Source organism: Rhineura floridana, chromosome 6, assembly GCF_030035675.1.
Source record: "Rhineura floridana isolate rRhiFlo1 chromosome 6, rRhiFlo1.hap2, whole genome shotgun sequence".
Taxonomy (NCBI): Eukaryota; Metazoa; Chordata; class Lepidosauria; order Squamata; family Rhineuridae; genus Rhineura; species Rhineura floridana.
The window spans coordinates 104,593,370-104,619,810 of record NC_084485.1 but is presented as its reverse complement, the minus strand read 5'-3'; the positions used below and the strand labels follow the sequence as shown (position 1 = coordinate 104,619,810).

General features: G+C 43.5%; 1 protein-coding gene across 4 annotated transcripts in view; it reads right to left on the bottom strand.

Annotated features, from left to right (window-relative positions):
* Positions 1 to 25,781, bottom strand: part of LRRC7 (leucine rich repeat containing 7) — a 436,741-nt gene extending 410,960 nt beyond the window's left edge. For 2 of the 4 annotated variants that reach the window (XM_061633412.1, XM_061633408.1), the window contains exon 1: positions 24,989 to 25,781. The gene's annotated coding sequence lies outside the window, so the exon portion shown is untranslated. The remainder of the gene's footprint in view (positions 1 to 24,988) is intronic. The other 2 variants (XM_061633409.1, XM_061633411.1) reach the window with 2 other exon arrangements.
* Positions 25,782 to 26,441: the final 660 nt, after the last annotated feature.

The window sequence follows — 26,441 nt, the reverse complement described above, 5'->3', positions numbered from 1 at the left end:
CCTGCCAGAAGGAGCCCAGGGCAGCAAAGGATAAAACACTAACAAATCTTAAAACATCTCAAAAACAAAACATCTGAAAAACATTACAAAAATACATCTTAAAAACTTCTTTTAAAAAATCTTTAAAAACATCTTAAAAAGCAATTCCAAAACAGATGCAAACTGGGATAAGGTCTCTACTTAAAAGAATAAGAATAAGGTCTTCTTCAGTGGACGACAAAAAGATAACTGAGATGGTGCTTGTCTAATATTTAAGGGGAGGGAATTCCAAAGGGTAAGTGCCACAACACTAAAAGCCTGCTTCCTATGTTGTGCGGAATGCTCACCCTCACAGTGCAATGATCGACTGGGTACATATGGGGTAAGATGGACTTACAGATATCCTGGTCCCAAACTGTATAGGGCTTTGTACACCAAAACTAGAACCTTGAACCTGGCCTGGTAGCTAATGGGCAGGCAGTGCAATTCTTTCAGCAGTGGAGTGACATGTTAGCTATATTCTGCCCCAGTGAGCAATTGTGCTGCTGCATTTTGCACCAGCGATAGCTTCTGGACCTACCTCAAGGGCAGCCCCACACTAACTGCATTACAGTAATCAAGCCTGGGGGTTACCAATGCAGGGACAACAGTGGTCAGGCTATCCCAGTCCAGAAACAGCTGCAGCTGTTTTAGCAGCCGAACTTGGTAAAGGCCATTCTAGCCTCTGAGGTCACCTGGGCTTCTAGCAACAAAGATGGATCCAGGAGTACCACCAGACTAGGAACCTGCTCTTTCAGAGGTATTATGACTCCATCCAAAGCAGGCGATTGAACAATTATTTGGACTCAGGAAACACCTACCACAACGCCTCTCTCTTGCTAGGATTCAAAGTCAGTTTATTGGTCCTCATCCAGGCCACCACTGAGTCCAAGCATTGATCCAGGGCTTCCACAGCTTTTCCAAATTCCGATGTCACAGCAAAATACAGCTGAGTATCATTAGCATACTGTTAGCACTTCATCCCAAATCTCCTAATGACCACTCCCAATGGCTTCACATAGATGTTGAACAACATTGGGGACAAGATGGTACCCTGCGGCACCCCATAGCACAACTGCAAGAAGGTCAAAAGACAATTGTCCAATGCTATTCTCTGAAAGAGACCCCAGAGATAGGATCAGAATTACTGTAAAACAATGCCTCCGATACGCATCTCACTAAGTCGGCTCAGAAGGATACCACAGTCAATGGTATCAGAAACCACTGAGAGATCAAGCAAGAATAATAGGGCTGCACTACCCCTGTCCTTCTCCCCAATAAAGGTCATCCATCAAGGCGACAAAGGCTGATTCAGTCCCATAACCAGGCTTGAACCCAGATTGGAATGGATCAAGATAATTTGTTTCATTTTTTTGAGTTGAGATTTCAGTTTTTTGAGTTAAGTGGCCACAGAATCAAATGTCAAATATTGTCCTCAATGTTTCAGTCAAATATGTCTGAAAACTGAAACATACCCTCGGTTATAGAGAGTAGATTTAACCGTTTTCACAAACGCAATGCCATCCAGCCCCTCCCACCAAAAAAGTTCCTGCTCCAGATTGTTTCCTATCTATGCTTCCTATCTAGCTTTCATACCTGGTTAGTGCTTCAGATCAGAAGTTAATTATCTAGAAGTATAGACTCTGTGACAAAACATGCAACATTGCAAGCTATTTTTGGCAGCAGGACTTTCATACCTGATGAATTCAAAATCATAATTGCTGCTGTAGTTGACAGCCATGTTTATAGGCAGGGGGTGGGGAAAATCTACTATTTAAGGCCTATCAAAAATAATCCCTTTTAAAACTCCAGTGTGGGATCAAATTAGTTGAAATGGAAATTTGTTCTGTTCTCTCACACCCACATCTCCCAGAACATTAGGCTGAAGTGCTAGCATGAATAAGAACCATTTGTCAAATATAAAAATTCACAAGGTTGTCAAGAGATTTAAAATTGAACAATTTAGAGGTTTCTTTTTAAAAGGTTTAAATTGCAATGGAGATTAGCGAGTTAATGTGGAGATGCACATACAGGAGGGCCCCGCTTCTACGGCGGGCTCCATTCCGGACCCCTGCCATAAAGTGGAAAACACCGTAAAACGGAACCCCATTGACTTTAATGGGCCGCGTCGCACGAAAATGGCACAAAGCATCGCAAAAGGGGAAAAAACCCTTTAAAATTGAAAATGAAAGGCACCGCATCAGCGGAACGCCTTAAAGTGGAATGCCGTAATGCGGGGCCCTACTGTAGCATCAAATGGTTGGTTTTCTAGTTCTGTAGTGGCAAAAACTCCCACACACAACCAACATAATAGTCTAATCTGAACTACTAAATGCTGCATGGTATTTTATACTTACACTAAACATACAAAGAATTTAATTTCCAGAACATTAAACAAGAGATATGGGGAAAGATATGAACACAATTTTAGAATGATTATCTTAGGTCATGCCTGTTCCTGGATGTTCCAAAACAGCTTTGCACTGTCTAGGATACATTAAATGACACTGACCCATCTCTCTCAAGACTACATTTTATATGTTAGCTCAGAAGTCTGAAGGCACATATGGCCAGCTCCCTGCTGACGCTAAGCAGGGTTAAGTCTGGTCAGTGCCTGGATGGGAGACTGCCTGAGAACCATATGTAAGCTGGCTTGGGTTTCAATCACGAAAAAGAAAGGCGGGGTAGAAATGTAATAAATAAATAATAATAATAAATAAGTGCACAAAAAGAGGTATCTATTCTAGTACTTAATTCTAATACTAAAAGTTACTATCACCCCATCAATTTCAAATAAATTTGACTTCCATGTATGCCTGGTTATTAAAGAAATCATATTGTGTGTTCTAAGACCATTGACTGGAAGTTGCGGGCATCTGTGGGGGAAGTCCTACCTTTATGTTGCTTTACTTGCTCTAATTGATTAAAGACTTGAGAAAACTCACATTCTATTCTCTTTTACTATAGTGTTGGAATTCTATCTTTTAGACCAAGCTATATGATGTTGTTGCAAGTAGTTTTCCTCTGATGCTTTCTTTTCTTATGAAGGGCAGCTATGGAACTGCAATGTGCAATGAAAGATCAGCAAACCTGGCTGGATGAGGCCGCTGCTCCTACCCTCGCGGCCATGTGTCCAGCTGGGTTCTTGTATGTACAGCAGTCGAGGGTCGGTAGTCGGGAAGGGGGAGTGGCAGTTATGTACCGAAGGTCCCTGGTTCTCACCAGGCCTCCTCTCCATGAGACCAAGGTTGTTGACTGCATGTACTGGAGGTTGGACCCAAAGGGTAAGGTACTGGAGGTGGTCTCAGATGTGTGTGCGTAGTCCCCAAACTTGTTTGTATTGGGAGACTTTAATGTACATTCAGAGGCCATCCTCACAGGGGCTTCATGGAAACCACGGCTTCCTGGGAGCTGCACCTTATTCCAACGGGGCCCACCCATGTAGCTGGTCATGCTCTCGACCTTGTGTTTGTCTCAGGAGAGGAGTGATCTGAAAATTGGGGGTACATCCATCACCCCCTTGTCATGGTCAGATCACTACTCGGTGAGGATGGACTTCTTGGTGCCACAAACCCTCCATTGGGGTACAGGACCCGTTAGGATGGTCCGCCCCAGACGTCTGATGGATCCAGATGGATTCCTGAATGCGCTTGGGGATTTATTTATTTTATTTATTATTTCAATTTATATACCGCCCTTAGCAGAATAGCTCTCAGAATAGGATTCTTTGGAGCATGCACAAGGGCACTCGGTTGAGACCCTGATGGAGAGGTGGAATACTGCAATCACCGGGGCATTAGACCGGGTGGTTCTGAAACTCCCTCTCCCCCTGAATAGAGCTCAGACGGCACCGTGGTATACTCCACAGTTGCAAACTCTGAGGCAGGAGGTGAGATGGCTAGAGCGCCGGTGGTGGAAATCTCGCTCTGACGACAATCGGACACGGGTTAGAGCGGCTGCGGCAGCCTACCATAAGAACATAAGAACATAAGAAGAGCCTGCTGGATCAGGCCAGTGGCCCATCTAGTCCAGCATCCTGTTCTCACAGTGGCCAACCAGGTGCCTGGGGGAAGCCCGCAAGCAGGACCCGAGTGCAAGAACACTCTCCCCTGAACACTCCCCTGAACACTCTACCATGTGGCGATGAGGGCAGCAAAAAAGGATTTTTATGCTGCCTCTATTGTGTCCGCAGAGTACTGTCCCAGGAGGCTGTTCCAAGTGGTCCGGAGCCTGGTTGGTCCAGTTGTCCCGGAACCGATGGAACATGCTAAGGCCTCCTGTGATGAGTTTGCAAAGCACTTTACAGAGCAAATCAATCATATTAAGAGTGCTATTCCGTGCGCTGTGGACACAGTGAGCGAGCTAGAGGCGGCCAGTGGTGCTCCAGTGGTGTGGGATCGGTTCCAGCTTCTTCCTTCTGACAAAGTGGACAAGGTGCTTTCAATCTTAAAGCCAACCACTTGCTTACTCGACCCTTGCCCGTTGTGGCTCATTATGAGCTACAAGGACAGACTGGGCAAGGGGATCAAGATGGTGGTAAATATGTCCCTGGAAGAGGGAGTAATGCCATCAGCTCTCAAGGAGGAAATAATAAAACCAATTCTAAAGAAGCCCTCCTTGGATCCCCAAGAACTGAACAACTTTCGCCCAGTCTCAAATCTGCCATTCCTGGGCAAGGCGGTTGAGCGGGTAGTGGCGAAGCAGTTGCAAGTGCATTTGGAGGAAGCGGATTATCTGGATCCATTTCAATCAGGCTTCAGGCCTGGACATGGGACTGAAACGGCCTTGGTCGGTCGCCTTGGTGGATGATATGGGGAGGGTGTTGGATAGGGGCGAATGCACCTTCCTTGTCCTCCTGGATTTCTTAGCGGCTTTTGATACGATTGACCACGGTATCCTTCTGGACCGCCTGAAGAGGTTAGGCATAGGGGGCACTGTATTGCAGTGGTTCCGTTTCTTCCTCTCTGGTAGGTACCAGAGAGTGGCATTGGGGGATGAGGTTTAGGATCCTTGGCCTCTCAGTTGTGGGGTGCCACAGGGCTCCATCCTCTCCCTGATGCTGTTCAACATCTATATAAAGCCGCTGGGGGCTATCATCAGAGGATTTGGGCTGCAGTGTCACCAGTATGCTGATGACACGCAGCTCTATCTCTCATTCAAATCTTCACCGAGGTTGGCTGTAGAAACCCTATCCAAGTGCTTGGAGTCGGTGAGTGGCTGGATGGGAAGGAGTAAGCTGAAGATGAAGCTGAACCCTGACAAAACCGAGGTACTGTTTGTGGGAGACAAGGGAAGGTTGGGGGATGTTGACCTGGTGCTCAATGGGGTAAAATTGCCCCTGACAGACCAGGTCCGCAGCCTGGGGGTCATTCTTGACTCCCAGCTGTCCATGGAGGCTCAGGTCTCGGCTGTGAGCCGGGCGGTGCTGTATCAACTCCATCTGATACGGAGGCTGCTCCCCTACCTTCCCAACCATCTGCTCCCATCTGTGGTACATGCTCTGGTCTCCTCTTGCCTAGACTACTGTAATGCGCTCTACATGGGGTTACCCTTGAAAACAGTCGGGAAGCTGCAACTGGTACAGAATGTGGTGGCTTGCCTGATTAAAGGCAGCCGCGATCGAGATCACATCACTCCAGTGCTGAAGGAGTTGCACTGGTTACCGGTTGTTTTCCGGACCCAATTCAAGGTGTTGGTTCTGACCTTTAAAACCCTACATGGTTTCGGCACAGTCTGTCTGAAGGAGCGCCTCCAGCAACAGCAGCGATGCCGCCCAACAAGATCAGCCTCAGAAGGCCTTCTCTCTGTCCCACCAGTTAAAACAGCTAGACTGGTGAGAACTAGGGAGAGAGCTTTTTCAATTGTGGCCCCCACTTTGTGGAATTCCCTCCCAAATGATCTCTGCCATGCCCCCTCTATGATGAGTTTCCGCCGGGCCTTGAAGACCTGGCTCTTCAGGCAGGCTTTTGGGGTGGGTTAGGTTTTATTATTATTGTTGAGATTTTTAATATTTTAATGTATTTGTTTTTATTTTGTACGTCGCCCAGAGTGGCTGGACAGCCAGCCAGATGGGCGACTAATAAAATTAATAAAATAAATAAATAAATAAATAAGCATGCGGTGTTCTTTACCCTTTCCATATGCAAGTTGGTCCTTTGCATTTAAAAATTCCTTTTTATCAATCACCTTTCAAGTGTTTTAGGTAAGCCTTTGGGCATTTTTAGAAATGATAAGAATCATTAATTACAAATACTGAAATGGACTGCCTTCAAGTCGATCCTGACTTATGGCGACCCTATGAATAGGGTTTTCATGGTAAGCAGTATTCAGGGGGGGTTACCATTGCCTGCCTCTGAGGCTGAGAGGTCACCCAGTGAGCTTCATAGCTGTCTGGGGATTCGAACCTTGGTCTCCCAGGTCATAGTCCAACACCTTAACCACTACACCACTAGAGAATACTAGAGAATGTTTAAAGGACCTGCTTACATTTTCAGATGAAAAGGCAATATGAAGAAAGCGCTGAGAGAAATCAACCTTGAATGCTACCTTTTATGTAAGCAAGGAATCCATAAGGATTTGACAGCAAACACACAAAACAGAAAATTGCAAAGGTAAATATGAGATATCTTATGACAAACTGTGACAGACTAGAATATAGGAACTATAGGTGCATCTCTTTTAGTGGATGTTTCCAGAGAATTGCCTTTCAACAAGCTGCTTAAGGCCCAATAAAGAAATACTGTCAAGAAAAATACATCCATTGACTTCACAGAGCTTTGAATGAAGCCATTAGATCAGTCAATGCTTCCCATCTGTAATATGTATTCCAATAGGATTGTGCAGTGTAGGCAGTAGCATAGTGGCAAATTCAGAAGTGCAGGGCTCTTCATGTTAATCACAGTCACACACCCTCTCTTCCTGTTTTGCTGCTGGGATGAGAATGAGATCCTTGTTAATGCCTTCTCCCACAAGAATAGACATCTCTAAGAGCCAATAAGCATGGGGAGAGTTTTGCCTACAGAGAAGAGCCTTCTCAGTGGCTGACTCGCCTCCTTTCACTCTAGTTCCAATCAGCAGCAAAGGACAAGGAAGCAAGTTAAAGATTCTTTTCAGTGGCTAACACACTCCCCTTTCATGCTGATTGGCTTGCAGGATGCTGTTGACATAAGAGCCCTGCTGGGACCTTGCTCCCAAAAAAGTAAAGGATCTAAGACCCCCCCCCGAGACCCTGGACAACTACACCCCTGTCTCCTTATTGACAGAATAAATATGTCTTTCTTAGAGTTCTGTTAAATAGTAATACCTCTTTAAAGGCTCAAGCTAAGAGTTCTAGTATTTCAACATTTACTCTTCACATTTGTTTCTCGTATGCTGCAGTCCTAACCTCACTTACCTGGGAGTAAGCTCCATTGAATTCAACAGGACTTCTAAGTAGACAGGGTTTGTGCTATATGAGTATTGCTAGTTATAATGTTGAAGAATATAACAGCCACATGTGGAAGACAGGCCATAAATCAAATTAAAAATAAGATAATTTCATAATTTCCCTCCATCTCAAATCTCATGTTTGAAGATCATTTCATGATTTCTGAGGGACCAATCAAGTTGATTTTTAACAGATTCAAATTAATTGCAGCATCCCAACTGCAGCTTGTCAGCCACCATATTTAAATAAGTTATGCAAATACCATTAATTACATGCAACTAAAATGTGAAAACTGCTGTCCTCTGGAGCATTACAGATTTGATTAACCACTGAACTTGATATACTATTATGAAGCAAATGGGCTGTATCCCACAAAGTCATCCAGCTAGCTGTAATAACTTCCACCTGTACTATGGGACTTCCTATCATCTCCCTCCACCATTCCCCCCAGATTTGCTCTGGAGGGTTGGAGAATCATGCAGGAAGAGGAGAAGGAAAGGAATTCCCATTATACAGTCCTTCATGTTGATAGGACGACTTTATTAGATATAATCCAATGGACCCAAACCTTAGAATTAGTGGAATAATTTTTTTCTATTACATAAAACTGAAATTTCAAATTTGAAGCTTTTTTGGCTCTCACAAGTTTACCAAGATGTGTAAAATCATGATTATTTAAGAAATCTGTACCATGCCAGGAACTTTTTAAAAAAAATTAGGCGGTTCATCCAGGGCTGTGGAGTCGGAGTCGTGGAGTCAGAAGCAATTTTGGGTGGAGTCAGAGTCGGTAGAAATGTACTGACTCCGACTTCAAAATAAAATAAATATTTTAATCTTAATATTAATTTATTAATATTAACACATTAATATACATTTGCTATTTATGAAGGAGTCAGAGTAAGACAGTAGAAAAATTAATATATATTTGTCATTTATGAAGGAGTCTGAGTCGGACAGTAGAAAAATAGAGGAGTCGGAGTCAAAGGTCTGACATACCGACTCCACAGCCCTGGGTTCATCAAACCCTTCCACTTTCAACACTATGGGCATCTCAGCAAGAAGCTAATTATTACTTTCAACTTTCAAAGTATTATGCTACTATTCCAACACCAAAAGATGCATTTTTACTGCACCTTCAAAACATCTACTCCACTCTCAAGAAGCTTAGCTATATTTTCCAAACAACATTCCTTCCACTGGAACAAGCATATTGAAGGCTAAGAGTTACACTTTTGCACTTGTTTCAGACATAACAGTCACTATTGTCTTTAGAAACATAAGAAGGTCCCTGCTGGATCAGACCATGACCCATCTAATCCAGTATCCTGTTCTCATCATTGCCAACCAGATGCTTACGGGAAGCCTGCAAACAAGACATGAGTGCAACAGCTCTCTCCCCATTCATGCTTCCCAGCAATTACTAGTCAAAGGAGTACTGCCTCCAGTAATGGAAATAACACACAGCTATCATGGCTAGGCCTGGCTTCTACCCAGTGATCCTCAACACCTAAGACAGGTGCATGTTCAAATCATGATACACATAACCAATGCGAGAAGATGCAATCCTTACGCTCATTTTTCACTAACATTGTCTTGCAGAAATGAGGTATCACACTGTCTACTCATGCTAGGGTCCTAAAATATAAAGGTTCCACAACTAGTTCGCGTATGCAAAAGCTAACCTAAATGAACCTATTCTGTAGTCTAGAACCAGGTTTTATTGCTAATATGCTTACCTTATCCCCCATTCACCACAGCCAAATCCTCAGCACTGTAAAACAAGCCATCCTACCACACTCTGTCTACAACTCAGTATGAATCTGTTGCCATTTTCTTCTTTAATCTCCCAGTTTGTTATAGTTCTCTATTCTACAAATTCTTTGTTTATTTTTTCATGCTGGTTTCATGGGAAATCAGCAAAAACTTGTGGGAGGAGAATGAAGGGCAACACCATGATGCTGTATTTCATAAGGATATCACAGCACGTGCTTTAGACATAAATCCATTCACAGAACATCCCTAACAAATAACCCATTACAGTTAGCAATGTAGAACGGAATGTTAGTGCACGTCAGACATTTTACTCAGTTCAAAATTTAAGTTATTACCAGTTTTCACATTCTAAGAAACAAAAGAACAAAAAGTGGCAAGGGACAACAGATAGTCATGGGCAATCTCACTTTTTAAACTGCCATTTAAATGTTCTTGCCATTGAAAGTCCTAATTATCTTACAAGAAACCTAAGGCTCCACAGTTCACACTTTGAAAGCCACTTGACTAGATGGTTTGGACACCATGTCTGAAACATAAAGCACTCCTAACATGAAATGCCAAATCCTCTTTAAATAATTTATTCAATTGCTGGAAGTCTTTACTGTAAGTGTGTGGAGGGACAAACAAACGTTTACACATACAAAATCAAATTCAGAATTCCTTAATGGTCCAACATCGAAATGAAGCTACTGCATATGTAGTAGGGCTGGAATCCTCTCCTTTTTTAGGTTTCATTTTTAAGTGTGGCCCCCTGGTGGTTCTTAATGATCTAATTCCTTTTTCCTCCTATATCTTTTCATATTTCCAATCAACTCTGATTTTCTTTTTTCTTTTGCAGAGAATTATCCATATTATAATTGCTATTTATTCATGAGTCTCCACTGGTATTAATCTTTATTCTGAACTCTGTAATTATTGCCTGTTTACATTCCTTTTCAAGTGCTGTGCAGAGCAGATTAAGGCAGATAATCAAGTCAGTGTCTTCCCCCTGCTGCTTAACACCTCATTCCCCCTGCTGCTTACAATCAACACCTCATTCCCCCTGCTGCTTTCCATCTGTCAATTACAATCAACACTTCTGTGACATCAGTGAAAGAGAATACATTTTTGGAAAGCTCACATACAAAGTAGATCAATAAAAGTATAACTCACACTACTGATGATTTCAAAGCAAATTTTAAAAAATCAGAAAAACAGAAGAATGAGTCAGAAACCAGGCGCAGAGAGTTGCTCCTTCAAAATTCTCTCTGCAACGATAGAGAATATCAGAAATAATTAATCCGATGGCAAATCTGATTATTGCAGAAACAGAACCATTGCTAATATGAAGGCAGTCCCATTGTTTCAGTAAATTATGTGCTTCTATTTTAATGATTTAAGGGGAGCTCTAAATTTCATTGACTATTTTAGAAAATGCAGGGTTGGAGAACCTTTTTCCCCATAAAGTTTCATTAATGAACAGGAAAAGTTAGTTAAGAGTAGGAGCCGACTATGAGAAGAGCCAGAACCAAAAGTGGGAGCAGCTCCAACCACCTGCCAAGCACAGAGACAAGCCTCCACCAAGGAAAAGACCAAGTGGGAAGCAGCACACACTGTTGGGCACCACTTACTGATGGTGCTCTGTGCACCTTCAGAAACTGGCACCCAATACTCCCTTCCACCCTTTTCCCAACAGAAAGGCTCAGTGGTGCGGAAGCATGCACTGTTGGACACTGGATAAAATTTGACCACAGGCCCCATTCAAGTTGGGAATTCCGTACTTCTGGTTTAGTACTATGTGAATGAGCCTACCCTTAACCTGGGCTCACCCCTCTCCTCCCCCCTGTGGTGGGTCTGAAGTTGGCTCATTTTGATGCTATCCATACTTAGCATTAAAGCACAATGCCCAGTTCAGACAACATGAGAAAATGCTGCTAATGAAAAGCTGAAACAAAAACTTCTGAACTCCTCCTCTCACCTATGCAGAGGAGAGAGAAGCAGTGTACAGGAACTCAAGAGAAGGCTACTCTTGTTCACTTAGCACTGAACCATGATTTAGTATTATGTCCAACACAGCTGCTGGAGTTCCTGCATCTTAAGCAATTGATAAACTGGTGCAATAACCTTCAGTTTTTCCAGTCAAGACTGTATTTTGCCGATTGTAGCAATGATCTGCAGTTGATTGGCATGAGGCTTCTTCTCTCCTCTTCAACTGACATTATGTCTAAAGCAAGGTAAATAATCTTTTTTGGCCCAAGGACCACATGATCAACTTTCCCCTCTCTAGCATGAGGTGAAACTAATAGTGTTGAAAGAAAGCATTGGCATTTTTCACCAACACATTTGTCACTTTAATTTCTTAATTAAAAAAAAAAAGACGTTCAGATGCCTGCTCTTTTGAAGAAAAAAACATGCTGATGAAATGGGCTGTCTCTGTTTTTTTGTAAACAAAAAAAATAGTTATGTCAACAAAATAATGTGCAAAATAATTAAGATAATTGATTAAAGTTTGTTCACATCTTCTGTTTTAACGTTCCACTTTCCCCCAACCTGGTACTCGTTAGAATACTGGTGGGGAATATATGGCTCTCCAGCTGTTATTGGATTCCCAGCACCCATCAGTCCCAGGCAGCATGGCCAACTAAGGTAGTTAGGAGTCCAACAACATCTGCAGGGTCACACAGTCCCCATACCTGCTGTAGTGGGAACCCTTATCTTCTACCAACTCTCATGCCACTTGAGGTCCTCAGTACAAACATATGTTACCAAATATATGACTCCAGTACAAGCACTATGAAAGTTAGAAGAAACAATGTAAAAGAACTAGGGGGAATACAGACTTTGATTACAAATGAAAACCACCACCAGCAGTAGATATTCAAACATCCAAAACATCCCATTCCTCCCCAAAACCCTGGCAAAGAGGTTCATCTTCACCTGCCACTGAAATGGTGGCAATGTCAAGACATAACACACCTCAGAGGAAAGGCAGTTTCAAAGGGCAAGGGCCACCACAGAAAAGCCCACCCACAAGCCCCCACCTCGTGAATCTCATTATGCACGGAGACCAGCAGCAGACTTCCCCTGCAGTTCTTAAAACTCAGGCAGGACAGCATGGGAGGAAGGATTCTTTTAGATATCTGGGGCCTCAGTCATTTAGGGCATAGGTCTTCACCCAGTGGAGCGGGGCGCAAAGGCAGGTCACAAGGCCACACCCAGTGTGTCATAGCAAAGTTGTCACTGACATCTTGGACTCCAGCTAAGGTTGCCCAGATGCATGTAGTAGTAGTAGTAGCAGAAGTAGCAAATTCATTACATGCTGTTCACAGGCAGTCCCGGGCAGGTTACAACTGTTTAAAGTTCAATATTAAAAACAAATTACAGTCACAGGAATACTAGCAGTGTCTGGGCTAGGGCACATTCTTCTGATGCCAGTCTCATTTTAGCAGGTTGCATGAGTGCTGCAATGTGGCAGGAGAAATCCAAAAACCTTTTTCAATAAAACACTTATTTCTGGCCAACCAAATGCCCCACCTTCCTATAACTATGCTTGTGGTGAGGGACCTCTATAAGAAGCAGGGACACTCTGTTCACTTCCTAGTCTATTTCTATGGCTTTCTAGACCTCTTCTGGAATGGAAGTATGCTGGGGACTGGAATGCAGAAGTATTGACTGGAGTGAGATAGTTCAGAAATAAACCATAACATAACATAACAAGCAAAGGCAATCCCCAGGTAAAAATGAAGAATTCTCAGATAACCATAACATCATGGCAGCAGCTGAGGGCCCAGGAAGCGACAGCAAGAATCTGGTGGCTGCAGGAGGTAAGAGTTGGAGAGAACAGGGATCCCACATCATCCTTACCCCACTTCTTGCAACATGAAATAGAGCTGGGTCATGAGAAAAGTTCCTTGTTGGACAACAAGAGGAATCCCTTTGCTGGTCTCTCTGTATAGAAGCGTTCCTAATGCTTCAAGTGGCTCTGTTTTTATTTCCCTACTCCCTACTTCACATTTTCCCTCCTCCCATTTCAGGATGTCTGTTCAGGCTACATCAGCCAGCCATACAACAGCAGAGTGTGTGTGTGTGTGTGCGCGTGTGCGCGCATGGAGGAGGATGAAGATGGTATTGTGGCCAGGCCTGCTGGTTGGGCCCCTGCTGCTAGGACTGGGCAAGTGTCGCTCCCACTTCATGATCTGCACTAGCACTGGGTCACAGAGTGTGCACTCCGTGACCCGATGCTGTCACGGATAGCAGAGTGGGAGCCACCCTCTTAGGCAACACACATCCTGTCACTGGTGCAGGCTGGCCACACCGCTTCCTCCAGCGCCATATCTGCACACTGATTATACTTGCTTGTCATCACCCAAGATGGGGGCAGGACCATCTTGGCTGATGGTAGGCATGCACACACAGTGCACTAACACACTGACATAGCTAGGCCTACTTAAGCCTCCAGCGGCACTACTGCCACCACCTTTGAGGGCCCACTGCAGTCTGGTGCCCAAGGGCCCACTACAATTTGTTGCTAGCCCTGATTTTGGCTGTATTGGTTTTGAACATGGAAGTGTGATGGAATGGCTATGAATACCTATAGGAAAGCAGGTGAAAGAAAGTCAAAGAAGGTGATAGAAAAACAGGATTAAAATGTGTGATGAGGGAAAGAGAAGATGGAAGAAGATATCAGCAGAGAAGAAAAGGCAAGAGGCAGACAGCTGGTGATAGACTGTGAAAGAAGGTGAGACAAGGGACAGATTGGCAACAGAGAAAGGACTGAGAAAGTGCAAGAAGGAATCAAACAGACTGCAGGAGGTGAGAAGAGAGAAAAACAAAAGCAAGACAGGTCACAGAGATGAAAAAGTGCAAGAAGGTAGGGAGAGGAAAAGACACCAGCAAGTAACAAAGAATGAAAGAAGGTGCCAGAAGTAATAAAAAGTGGGAGGAAATACAGACGATGATGGAGAGCTGAATCCTTTGGATACCGTGAATGCAACGTGCGGCAAGAAAATGCAAGCATAATGGTGATGATTACTTGCCCTCTTGCTCAACATCAAAGATAGGCTTCACTGTTGAGAAAAAATCCCAGAAAGCAAAGAGAGGACACCACTGTGAAAAGGATCCAGAGTTTTGAGCAACACCACATGAAATATGGGTTCATTTGTATTGAAAAAAATAGCATGCCAATACCAAAACAAATACCATGCCATTTTTGAAATGTGGTGAGATGCTAGCAAATCAAAGTTTGAAACCATCAAAGCTGTTGAGGCGTTTAAAAACAAATCATGCCAGCTTTAAAAAAACAAGCTGCTTGATTTTTTTGTTTCAAAGAATGGACAACTGCATTTTCAAGAACAAGAAAACTTTGCTCCATCTATGACAGGAAGAACGCACTGATCCATCTTGTTCACAAAGTTGCTCCAAATGCAACTTGGATTCATTGTTTTTTTCTAGACAGAAGCACTAACTTCCAAATAAATGAATGAAGTCCTGCATCGTTTCTAAAAAAAATGTGTGAAAACTGTAATTTTCATGGAAGGCAGGACTCTTAACACAAGTTCTCTGCAAAGATATGGGTTCTGAATACAAAACTCTACTGTTACACTGATAGAAGTGAAACAGCTGTTATGAGGAAAAGTACTCATGGGACTACAGTATCAAACTTCAAAACGAAGTTCTATAGTTCTTGAGAAAAATCATTAACATATACTTCTTTATGTAACAACTCATTGTAGCTTTTAAGGTTGTGTGAAGGTATACAGTGGATACATTCACCATTCACTGTGGACATGGAGTCACTGGAATTAAGATATCAGCTGCAGAAACAATTGAACTCTCAGCAAATAACATTTTAAAAGTTTTGGATTTTGCTTAGTAAAGAATACCTAGAATTGGCAAGTGAAGTTATCATCCATCTGCTGCCATTTGGTACCACCTATATTTGCGAGCAAAACTTCTCAACAATGGCAACCTCAAAACAAAGCAATAAAACAGTCTAGCTGTAGGAAAGGAGTTCTGAGTTTGCCTTTCCAATATCACCCCTCACTGAATTTGTCTTTTTAAAAAATCACTAGTTTTCAATCACTTCTTGTCCATTTTTGCTTTGATCAATCGTGAAAATCGCTGGTTTTCATTTAGTAGTAATGCTAAGGTAACACTATGTATATTTCTCTATGAATTTCCACTTGAAATGTGCATTTTTAGCACTATTAACTATAAATTAAAAGTAAAAATGTGAAAGTGGTCCCATGTTAAAAGCTGGGAGTCAGAGGAGGGTCTCTGCTCTGGACTAGTTGAAGACCACTAATTTAGAACAATAATTTTAACACCTTAAATCAGGCCCAGAAGATAGGCAGTCAGCACAAATGCTTTTGCATATTGTTGCAATTCTGGATAAGTCCTATAAGAGCTATAACTCAAAACATCAGCCAACCCATAGTATTTTCCAATCTAAGCAACAGAAAAAAATTCAAATAACCACAACCCTGCCGTATATTGAAAAAATTATAACATGCAACTGAAACACCACAAAGCAACAACTGGTTACTTTTTATTTCTGTTTGTAAAAACGCTATCATTAAAAGTTACTTCAATACTGAACTCCAAAGCTGACAGATCTCAATTAGGATTAAATTGATTATTTAGGTTTCTTCCACCTGTAACTTTTGGCCTGATTTTGGCATGGGTTTCCTTGGTTGCCCTAGTGCAGTGGTTCCCAACCTGGGGGCCATGACCCCCAGGGGGCCCATGAAGTAATCCAGAGGGGGGCGTGAACAGTAAATAAACAAATTATTTATTAAAATATATTTTTAAAGTGTTCACTACATGGACACTGTCTGCTCCCCATTGCTGCTGTGGATGACATCTCCCCCTTGCTCCAAACGAGAGAGGAGGCCTTTGCTGATGAGGGCAGGCATCTGCCTATACCACACATGGCAGATGCCAAAGGAGGCTGAGGGAGGTCCTACCAGGAAGAAGAGGGGATTACTATCCCAACTCCAGGGTCCTCACACTGCCGCTGCTGCTGATGCCCTTACTCTGACCGAGAGGAGAGAGCTTTTCATGAAACAAAAAGAAGCAAGGCTGCAAAGAAAGGCTGCTTTCCCCCTTCCTTCCTGACAGCCAGCCTGTCTGCCTTTCTTGACTCCTGCTTTGCTGCCACCTCCTTTTAAAAATTATTCTTATTTGTGAGGCCGCCCAGATCTCGCCTTCAGCTCAGACGGAGCCAAGGAGCAGTGAGGAAGCTCGGGACATGCTCACCCCCCATCTCTGAGGCTGTGTGTGTGCTAGTGCCTAGCTTTCTTCCACCTATATTCTGTCCCCCAAACCTCTTTCTCCAAGATGCTGCAGCAGTTGAGGGTTTCCTCCCTCCTACGTGCCCAAATGCATGCACACCTGCAGATGCTTGCAGGAGGGGCAGGTGTGTTTGTGTGTGTGCGTGTGCTGATCTCTGCTCCACTCTCATTCCCCAAGTGCTTGCTAACCAAGTCATCAGTTCGGATGATCGTCCCAAGGTCTAAAAGCTCTAACCCCCCCTCAACTAATCCACCCTTTTGTCTTCACAATCTAGCATCACACCACTACCATATTGCTGCTTCTTGATGATGATGATGATTTTTAAAAAGCTCAGCGTGTTGGCTGAGGCTAGGGTCCACGTACTGCAGCTGAAATGTATTTATTTAATTATTATTGCATTTATATCCCACCTTTCCTCCAAGTTGCAAGGTGGTACACATTGTCCCCCCTCTTCCATTTTATCCTTATACCAACCCTGTGAGATAGGTCAGGCTGAGAGACTGTGTCTGTCCCACCCAGTGGGCTTCTCGCCTGGGTGGGGATTTGAATCTAGATCTTAGTCCAACACTGTAACCCACTGGTGTTGGGAGACAGGACTGGACATCTTCAGACTGTTGGGGGGAGGGGGATCCCAATTTGATTGGACCTCTGCATTAAGAAAAGAAAGCAACACCTCCCTGTCTGCAGGGAGCTTTTTATGGAAAGGAATATTTGGAGATGTGATTTTGCCACACACAATTTTTTCAATGAACAGAGACTAAAATTACTATTACTGGGGGGGGGGTCACAAAACTTTTTGAGCGTACAAAGGGGGTCCCATACTCATAAAGGTTGGGAACTACTGTTCTGTGTCTTTCAAAAACCATGTCATGCCATAATTCTTGTAAATGGTTGGTGCATTTCATGGACTGTTCAGTAAAAGGTAACAACATTCAGAAGGTTTTTATCCTGACTTTGAAGTATTTTTTATAGATGTCACCATTCCTATCTGTTCTTTTCCTAATTAATTATTTTTAAGGAATATTTTTCAAATGTTTTACTATTGCATCATTTGCCGTTGACTGGATCAAGTGAGGTCAACCCATTATCAAATCCACTGTAATATTTTATCCCATATTCCCACCAAAATAATTCATCTAATTTCTCCATACCATTTATGACTCTATAGCATTTATGGAAGGCTAAGAAGCAGAAGATTCATAGTTTTCATACCTAATTTCAGGACACCCTGACTTAGGCATTATATCAAAACCTATTGATTCTCTTTGAGTTATTGCTTTTCCTTACTGTTGTACTTGCTGCTTCTTGATGATGATGATGATTTTTAAAAAGCTCAGCGTGTTGGCTGAGGCTAGGGTCCACGTACTGTATTTATATGTATTTATTTAATTATTATTGCATTTATATCCCACCTTTCCTCCAAGTTGCTCAAGGTGGTACACACTGTTCCCCCTCTTCCATTTTATCCTTATACCAACCCTGTGAGATAGGTCAGGGTGAGAGACTGTGCCTGGCCCACCCAGGGGCTTAATGGCTGGGTGGGGATTTGAATCTGGATCTTAGCCCACCACTCTAACCCACTGGTGTTGGGAGACAGGACAGGACATCTTCAGACTGTCAGGGGGGAGGAGGATCCCAATTTGATTGGACCTCTGCATTAAGAAAAGAAAGCAACACCTCCCTGTCTGCAGGGAGCTTTTTATGGAAAGGGATATTTGGAAATGTGATTTTGCCACGTACCATTTTTTTCAATTAACAGAGACTAAAATTAATATTACCGGGGGTAAGGACAAAAAGTTTTGAGCTTACAAAGGCGGTCCGCACTCATAAAGGTTGAGAACCACTGCCCTAATGGATGATTTGTCCTGAGAGATGGACATGGGGAGTGAGACTGTTGGTTCTCCCCAGAGCTTGGAAAAGTTACTTTTTTGAACTACAGCTCCCATCAGCCTAATCCAGTGGCCGTGTTGCCTAGGGCTGATGGGAGTTGTAGTTCAAAAAAGTAACTTTTCCAAGCTCTGCTATATCTCTCATGAACATTCAATAGCATGCTTCTGGGCCATTCTGAAGGGATAAGAACTGGGGGCACAGCGCTGAAGTGGCTTCACTCATTTCTGAGAGACAGGACTACTTAGCCAAGTTCTTTGGAAATTAGGCTATGTTTTTAAAATAAAGAAAGGCTTTTAGGAATTGTGTGCCTTCAGCCACTCTAAGATTGACTGTCATTCAACATCATATTGTTGTTACGTAATATCCCTGTCCCACGTATTCATCTATACGTTCCACCCAACTATATAATGTGTACGGGACATATATAAATCTGAAAAATAAAAGAGCTCTCTTTTACAAATTTATTGCATTTACAAAAAACCAGTATAAAATAAGAGTACAAATCAGTCAAGTTATTTTAAGTCCTAGTGATTTCAAATCGGAGAAAAATAAGCATCTATTTCTCTTCCACAAATCTTAAAGGCAATTTAATTATTAATTGTTCTATAACGTTGTGTTTATTTATATATACTCACCCTGTAAATAAGGTGCTGTTTCATTATTAGATATCAAAGTCTTTATAAAGCAAAAAATTGCAAAATTTAATTATAAGCAAATACAGAATAGTTACATTATATTCATGTTATAAGTGGCAATATCATCAACAACTTTGAAACTTTACATGAAATACAATTCTGTTGATTATGACTTTGATATGTCTGCATAATATGCCAGTTAAGATTGTTTCAGAAAGATTTCTGACTTAGAAGGATTTCTTGCTGTAATATAGACATTTGGAAATATATTTGTTCCCCAAGAAACTAAAATATCACTGGCTATCAGTGGCTACTACCCATGATTATTATGTTCTACCTCCACTGTTGGAGGCAGTAAGACTCTGAATACCAGTTGCTGGGGCATATGGGCAGGGAGAGTGCTGGAGCACTCAGGTCCTCCTTGCAGGCCTCCCATAGATATCAGGTGAAAACAGGCTGAAGGATTAGATGGGCCTTTCACCTGATCCAGCAGGGTTCTTGTGCCCTCTCAGATTTGTAAGATTTACTGCATATTTAGTTTAAACCAAGCATTCTACTTTTGGTGGAAGGAACCTACAGTTTTAAAAGCATGGCTCTCTCTAAATTGCTTTCATCAAACCTTTAAAAATAGAAGTGTGAAGTCAACTTAATCTAAAAGCTACATTAAAATTCAGAAAAAAATAGGTCAGCTTTTTCCCAAAGCAGGTATAATTGCATTCAGAATAAACATTCTGTATAGTTAAGTTTGTTCACTGTAGTATATATTGTAGTGTTGATATTTCTTTCAGAAGGTGCTGGTTTTTTTTGTAAAACACATGCAGTGCAATATTTGATGAAGAGAGAGAAAAAATGGGGTTGCCATGGTAAGCCTTCATCTCCTGTTACTAATGTATGGAACCAGCACAAGTTACTGCCCTTTTTAAAAACATGGATCACCAACAGGAATTTGTTAAATATAATTGTGATTTAAACTGCGCCCTTTATTGGATTTAAGCTTCCCACAACACTTCACCCTAAGAAAAACAAGAATAACATTTTCTGTTGAGCTCTCTTTAGGTGAGAATGTCAGAGGCCAAATACAAAGCGGGAAAATGTTACCATAGTGACATCATCATAAATACCCAAGACAAGAATAGACCTATCTCCCTCTTATCAGGAAGTTATCTTTTAATAGAGCTACAATATAAGTGGACTACAACGAGACACACATCGTCAGAGATATCAATCTACCTAATTCTTACAGCCAGGGAAAAGCTGAAAAACTCACACCAAGAATAACAGGAAAGAAAATCCTCTAAATCTAAAGAGGCTTGTGTTATGCTTTGGTGAGATGGTGACCTCCACGACAGCAAACACAGGAAGCACACAACACAAAGTTACTCCAACTGAAATAAGTTAGCATTGGATAATTGATTTCCACAAATATGCACTGGAATCAGGCCCATAGAGTTGACTCCAACTTAATTTCATACCTTTTCCTGTCATAGCAAGAACAGGATAGGTGTCCATTTAAAGCAGGGACTTGCTTCTCCCTCCCAAGTGGGTCAGAAAGACCAAAGAATGGAGCGGTGAGAAGGGAATAAAGGGGAAATGTGTTTTTCCACTGGAAGTAAAAGAAGAGGGTTAGGAGAAAGACCACAGGGCCATATCCCTTCCAATGCTAAAACATATGCAGAGGAAGGGAAAGGAGAAAGAATTTGGAAGCATGAAAGCTATACGTAGCTCAAGGGCACAGCAAACTATTTTAAACTCTATATTATAAACTGAGTATTTATTTTATTTATTTAATATGTATTTATTATTTGATTTATATCCCGCCCTTCCTCCCAGCAGGAGCCCATGTTATTTCATGACAAAATTAAGGGAATCTAAACTTCGTTATCTTGATCCCCATAACTTTATTCACATATTAGGTTTTCCTGCAGATTGTGTTAAAACAAGATGCAACACCAGCCAGATGAACCACAAATGTCTATTAATCCAACTGCAGATCAGAGGGTGATCTATAACCTAGCTGTGTGACAACGCATTACTACAAAATACGCTTGTGTATCTGCAACCTATGGGAATCAGACAAGGAATCATCCCTGTGGCTGCTAAATATTACTCAGAAACTGTTCCTGTGTCTCTGGTCCAACAGAGGATGAACAAGGTGGTTATGTGGTGAGAAACAGTGCATTTCCCAGCAACCTTGCACAATTCAAGGCCTCAAGAATTCACTTTTTTTAAAAAAAAATGCTTAAAATATTAATTAAAACATTTTTATACCAAGAATAACCATTAATGGAAACACTATTTCTTTTTTATCCAAACTGGATAAGAATAAATTTTTGGAGTAATTAAAATGAGTACTTACTGGAAATTTGGATTTAAATTACATGGCCTTACTAAGCCTTAATTAGAAACAAATACATGCTAATTACAGATATTTCCCCCAACTGAGGTATCTTCTTCCATTATCTTTCTGGTGTACATTCATTCACTTTTTTTATCTAGGAAACTCTCTCTCTCTCTCTCTCTCTCTCTCTCGTGAAATAAATTCTGAGAATCGTTTCCTTCGTTTCCTCCGTTTCCAAAATTCAAGGCTGAATGTGGATCCTTATGTAGCAAAAATGGCACCATCCGTGCACAAGAGGGAGGGAAGTCTGGGAGAATGCCAATGCTTGTTGAAATACAGAATAAAAATCCTTTTTCAAAAAAACCTGGGGAGGGGGATAAAAAATAAAAACAAACCCAAAACAGGCCAATGAAGACTCAGCATGCTCAGCGGGTACAGAACGCTAACTAGTGTTGCGGGGAGGGGAATATGAAAAGCCAGTGGAGAGGAGGAATGGAATGGATATCATAGGAAAGGGCACGGCTAGATAGATCTCTGAACAGGAACGCTCTACACTGCAGCATTTTGTTATGGGTTTCACTTGTAAGAGTTCCTAATATGTTTATTTCCAATTTACTAGACCAGGTATGGGAAACCTATGGCCCTCCAGAAGTTGCTAAATTACAATTCCCATCAGCCCTGGTTATTGGCTATGCTTGCTAGGGCTGACAGGAGCTGTAGTTCAACAACAACTGGAGGCCCAAAGGCTTCCCACTCCTATACTAGACTATCGCAATCAACAGCAACACTGGGATAAAGAATTTACATCCAATGGCAAAGGTGCAGATCAAAAGAGATCTGGACCATACGTATTTTTAAAAATGGTCCATTTAAGCCAAAGGTACTTTCCCATGTCAGTTCACTGTAATACTTGGGAAATAGATTGACTGAAGTATTTGGCTACGTGTAGTTATACTGGAGCAAATACAATCCAGATTCAACTAAACTTTACCTAATGATAGGCACATTGTGGGTGTTTAATTAATAAGGATGGCAAGGAAGGAACAGCAAAGTAAAGCTGGGTTACAGACATCTCGTTCACACCGATACCAAAAAAGGAAAGCCACTCTGAGTCACAACCATTGGGAAGAGGAGGATGGAGGAAGCGGGCCGTTGGTGGGTTGAAATAAGTGGATGTTTCAGATGTCTCCAGAGGGTATGAATATTTTTAAGAACATTTTCACAATGGCAGCTGCACCATCACAATATAGATATAAAAAAGATATAAAACAAAGCCAACTAAGGTTCCACACATAATTATATTGAAAAACTGGTTTTTCAGAGCAATTTCCACTGGGGACAGTCTGAACTGCACTGAAATCAATGCCAGTCTAGCTATCAACCCTTCCGGTTTGATTTCACCCTACATTCTTTTGATGGCTAACATGAGAAAGCCCCAATCGTGTCCTTATGTGAAGGCACTAAAATGCAAGATCACGGTTCTGGGGTGTGTGTGTATAAATTGCCCCTGGAATTGTAAGATCCAACAATCTAATCCTCTTATCTGTATAAGTATGTTTTAAAAAGCACTTCACAATATGCTTTGAAGCCGTAAGATCAACCAGTCCTCACCAGGATTCACTGATGAGTCTAGATCCTGCAGAATCTAAATATGCTACCAGTGCTGGCACCAGAGGCTGGAACTGTGGGGCACCTATCAAGGGCCCAGCACCTCAGGATGGCCCACTACCATGAACCAGCTGCTCCCAAGGTGCAGTAGTCTGGTCCCCAAGACATTTGGGCTCCTCTGTTCACCACACCGCCCAGAGGGAGTGCACAGGCAAGCGAGTGAAAGCCTCTGCCCATCCACCCTATCTCCCTCTCTGGGCAGCACAGTGCGGAAAATTAGAGTCAGTAGGGCTCAGCACAGAGTGCTTACAAAACAAAGTAGACTACTACTTCCATTCATTTGTTCATCTTCTCTCTCAGAGAGAAAGAGTTCTCCCCACTAACTTGCCTTCTCTCTAGGTAGTGCAGCTGTGCCCAATTCTCACGAAAGCACCAAAAGGAAGAGTCCAGGTCTGCAAGTGTGCAGAGGGAGCAATCCTTTCTGCCTCTGTCCTTCTGTTCACTCACCTATGCTCTCCCTCTGAGCTGTGCAACAGTGGGGATTTGGTATAGTGAACTAATACTTCTTCCTGCACTGCCCAGAACAGGGGCAGAGCAGACAGCAGCCAAGGGGAGGTGGTAGCAGCTTCTGCTCATTCATTCATGGAGGACTCCTGTGCCCAATCACGCCCCCCCACAGTGTCACCCAGAGAGAAAGAAAATGAGCAAGCAGAACCTCCCAGAGTTCGAGAGAGGCCAGAAGAGCAATCAGAAGTAATAGCAGCTGGCCCTTGCAGCCATCACTTGCACAGTCTTTCCTGCCATGCCCTTAAGATTGAAGGGAAGGGAAGTGATTCTGCAGGAATAGTTGCTGCTCCTGCAAGGGGCAGTTTCTCCTCTTTTACTCATCTGCGGTCTCCATTTATCTGCTCGCTTTTTGTCTGTAGGGAGCGTGGCTGGGAGTATTGGGCTCAGCAGGAGTGTCCAATGAGTGAGCAGAAGCTGTCCGAAATGAGATAGCTGATTCCATGCATGAACAATACACTCTGCTCCACTTGCATACCTCGCTCTCCCTCTGGAAGCTGTGGTGGTGGGTATTAGGCAGTAACATGGGCCCCAATCCTACCTCTATGCAATCTCTCTATGGAGAGAAAGTATGCCCCATCAGCCACATCTCCCCACTTGTTCACACCCTCTTCCTTGGGAGCGTGGGGAGGATTATGCTGACAGCATGTTGAGAAGCCCCCACCCCCAAAAAGGCCCTCCATAGCAGCCCTACATGCTCTACATTTCCCAGTGCACGAATGCCAGGTGGGAGCGTCTGCTGCTGCAACCAAAAAATAGCTTCAGCCACCTTGATTGTCCCCTCACACCATCCCGCCCCCTCAAAACCCACAAGTCTTTTAAGAGGAAGGGGACTACAAAGCAAGGAAGGCGAATAATATAGCTTCTTTGTAGCTATGCTTTCTCGCCTTAGCAACCACTGCATTTCAAACGATTACCACCAGCAACGGCACCCTCGGGCGCTTCCTTCACTTCGTGGTTGACCCACCGCCCCCAAACCGCCGTCAGCCACCAAACAAGAGGCAACATTCAGCATAAATTAGGAAAAAGCGGAGAGAAAGCAACCAGAAAGAGCTCCTTCCTCCAGCTTGGATCCTGGCTTGCCCATACAGGGGGTTGGAGCGCACGGTGCTTCCACAGCTAACACGCCCCTGTAACAGCCAACCATACGAGTAGCCGCCCCTTCCCCAAGAAAAAGGACCGCAGCCTCAGCGAAAATGCTCCCACTGCAGAATCAGTCCGTTATCATCTGCAGGTAGTGGAGACACTAACAGCGGGGACTACGATCCCTATAAAGACATCGGGGGGGGGGAGCTGTTTATAGGGTTTGGGAGAAAGAAAAAAGGAAAGATAGGGTAGGGTAGAAGGATTCGCCTCCTTTTTTTGCTCTTGCCCCCCCCCAACTATACCACAGTACAGATACCCTTCAGGTGAACATCTGGGTATATTGAATTTCCCTTCCACGGAGATCTGGAGAACAGGTACCTTGTCAGCTGAAGTCTCTCCGTTTGCCAGTCCCCCAAGGCAACCACCCAAAAGGCAAGCTCTTCATTCAGTCAATCCTTTAGGACCGAGGAGGCGAGCGTAGAAAGGGGGCTCCTGCCGGCGCTGCCGCCACAGCCCTGGAGACAGAGATGCAAATAAAGGAGGGGGGCAAACCACCCCCTTTCCCAGCGCATCTGTCAGAGCGGGGCGCAGGAGCAAGCCTCCACAAGGGCATGCGGGGAGGGCTTCTTCACATCTCCGCGGCAACGGCTGGCCACGAGGAGCGGTCGGAACTGGAGCGGCTTTTTAAAATAAATAAATAAACCCGAGTGTGTGACTGCCAAGGCCTTCTCCTCACCTCACAACGACAGCTTCATTCATTCCCTCCATTCACAGGTGTAATGGTTGCAGAGGAGAGAGAATGAGGGAAAGAAACGAAGGGGGAGGGAGACAGGGAGGGAAGGCTGGCGCTGCCCGCATGCGGCCGAGCCTCCTTCGCTGCCCCATTCCTAAGGTGGAGGCGGCGAAAAGCTTCCGAGGAGGGAGCCCCCACGTACGACGGCGCCAACAGGGGAATGCGCCTGGTGTCCTTCCTGGGAGGCGGCGTGCGAGTGGGGACCGAGGAGGGCAAATAGGCACTTCTTTCTACCGCCGCGCGGGGGATGGGAGAAGTGCGACCTCTGCGGTAAGGAGCCGAGCCGAGCGGAACTCGCCCTGACGAACAGAGAGGGTGGGGGAAGGATGAGAAGCAATAACCGCCCCCACAAGCTTCGAGTCAGAGCTCCTCTCAAACCACCACTTCCCAAGCGCTCGCGCTCTTTCTCGCGCCCGCCCCTTTTCAAGAAATGGAGTGGGCGTGGAGGTGGTGAACAAACGCCCTCCCCATCTCAGTTGCCCTCATCCACTCTCTGCACGAGGCCACCGTGGTCGTGGGTCAAGTACACGCCTCTTTAGGCTTCGCCTTTCCTCGCAGCCATAGCCATTCATTCCCCGTAGCCACGCACACTGGCAATAAGGCTCCCTCCCCTGGCAGGGGTCTACCTTCCTTGAGTCCTATGACACTACAGAGGGCCAGTGGTAGTGCAAGGATTGGGCAGAGCCCCTGAGTGATCAGTATCTGCAAAGCACCAGAGCCTCAGGAGGGTTCCTCCCTAGCTCTAACCGCTGCAGTTCTAACCGCTTAATGCAAGTTCTCTGCAAAGAAATGGGTTCTGAATAGAAAACTCTATTGTAACACACATAGAAATAAGATGACTGTTAGGAGGAATAGTGCACACCGGGCTGTCAAACGTCAAAATGAAGTTCTAGAGTTCTTGAGAAAAATCATTAACATACTTTTTATTTGACAACTTATTGTGGCTTTTAAGGTTGGCATATTTTACAGATGGGTTCAGCACCTTGAACGCAGTACCTTAATGCAGATAATTTTTACACTATTTAAATATGTTTTTAA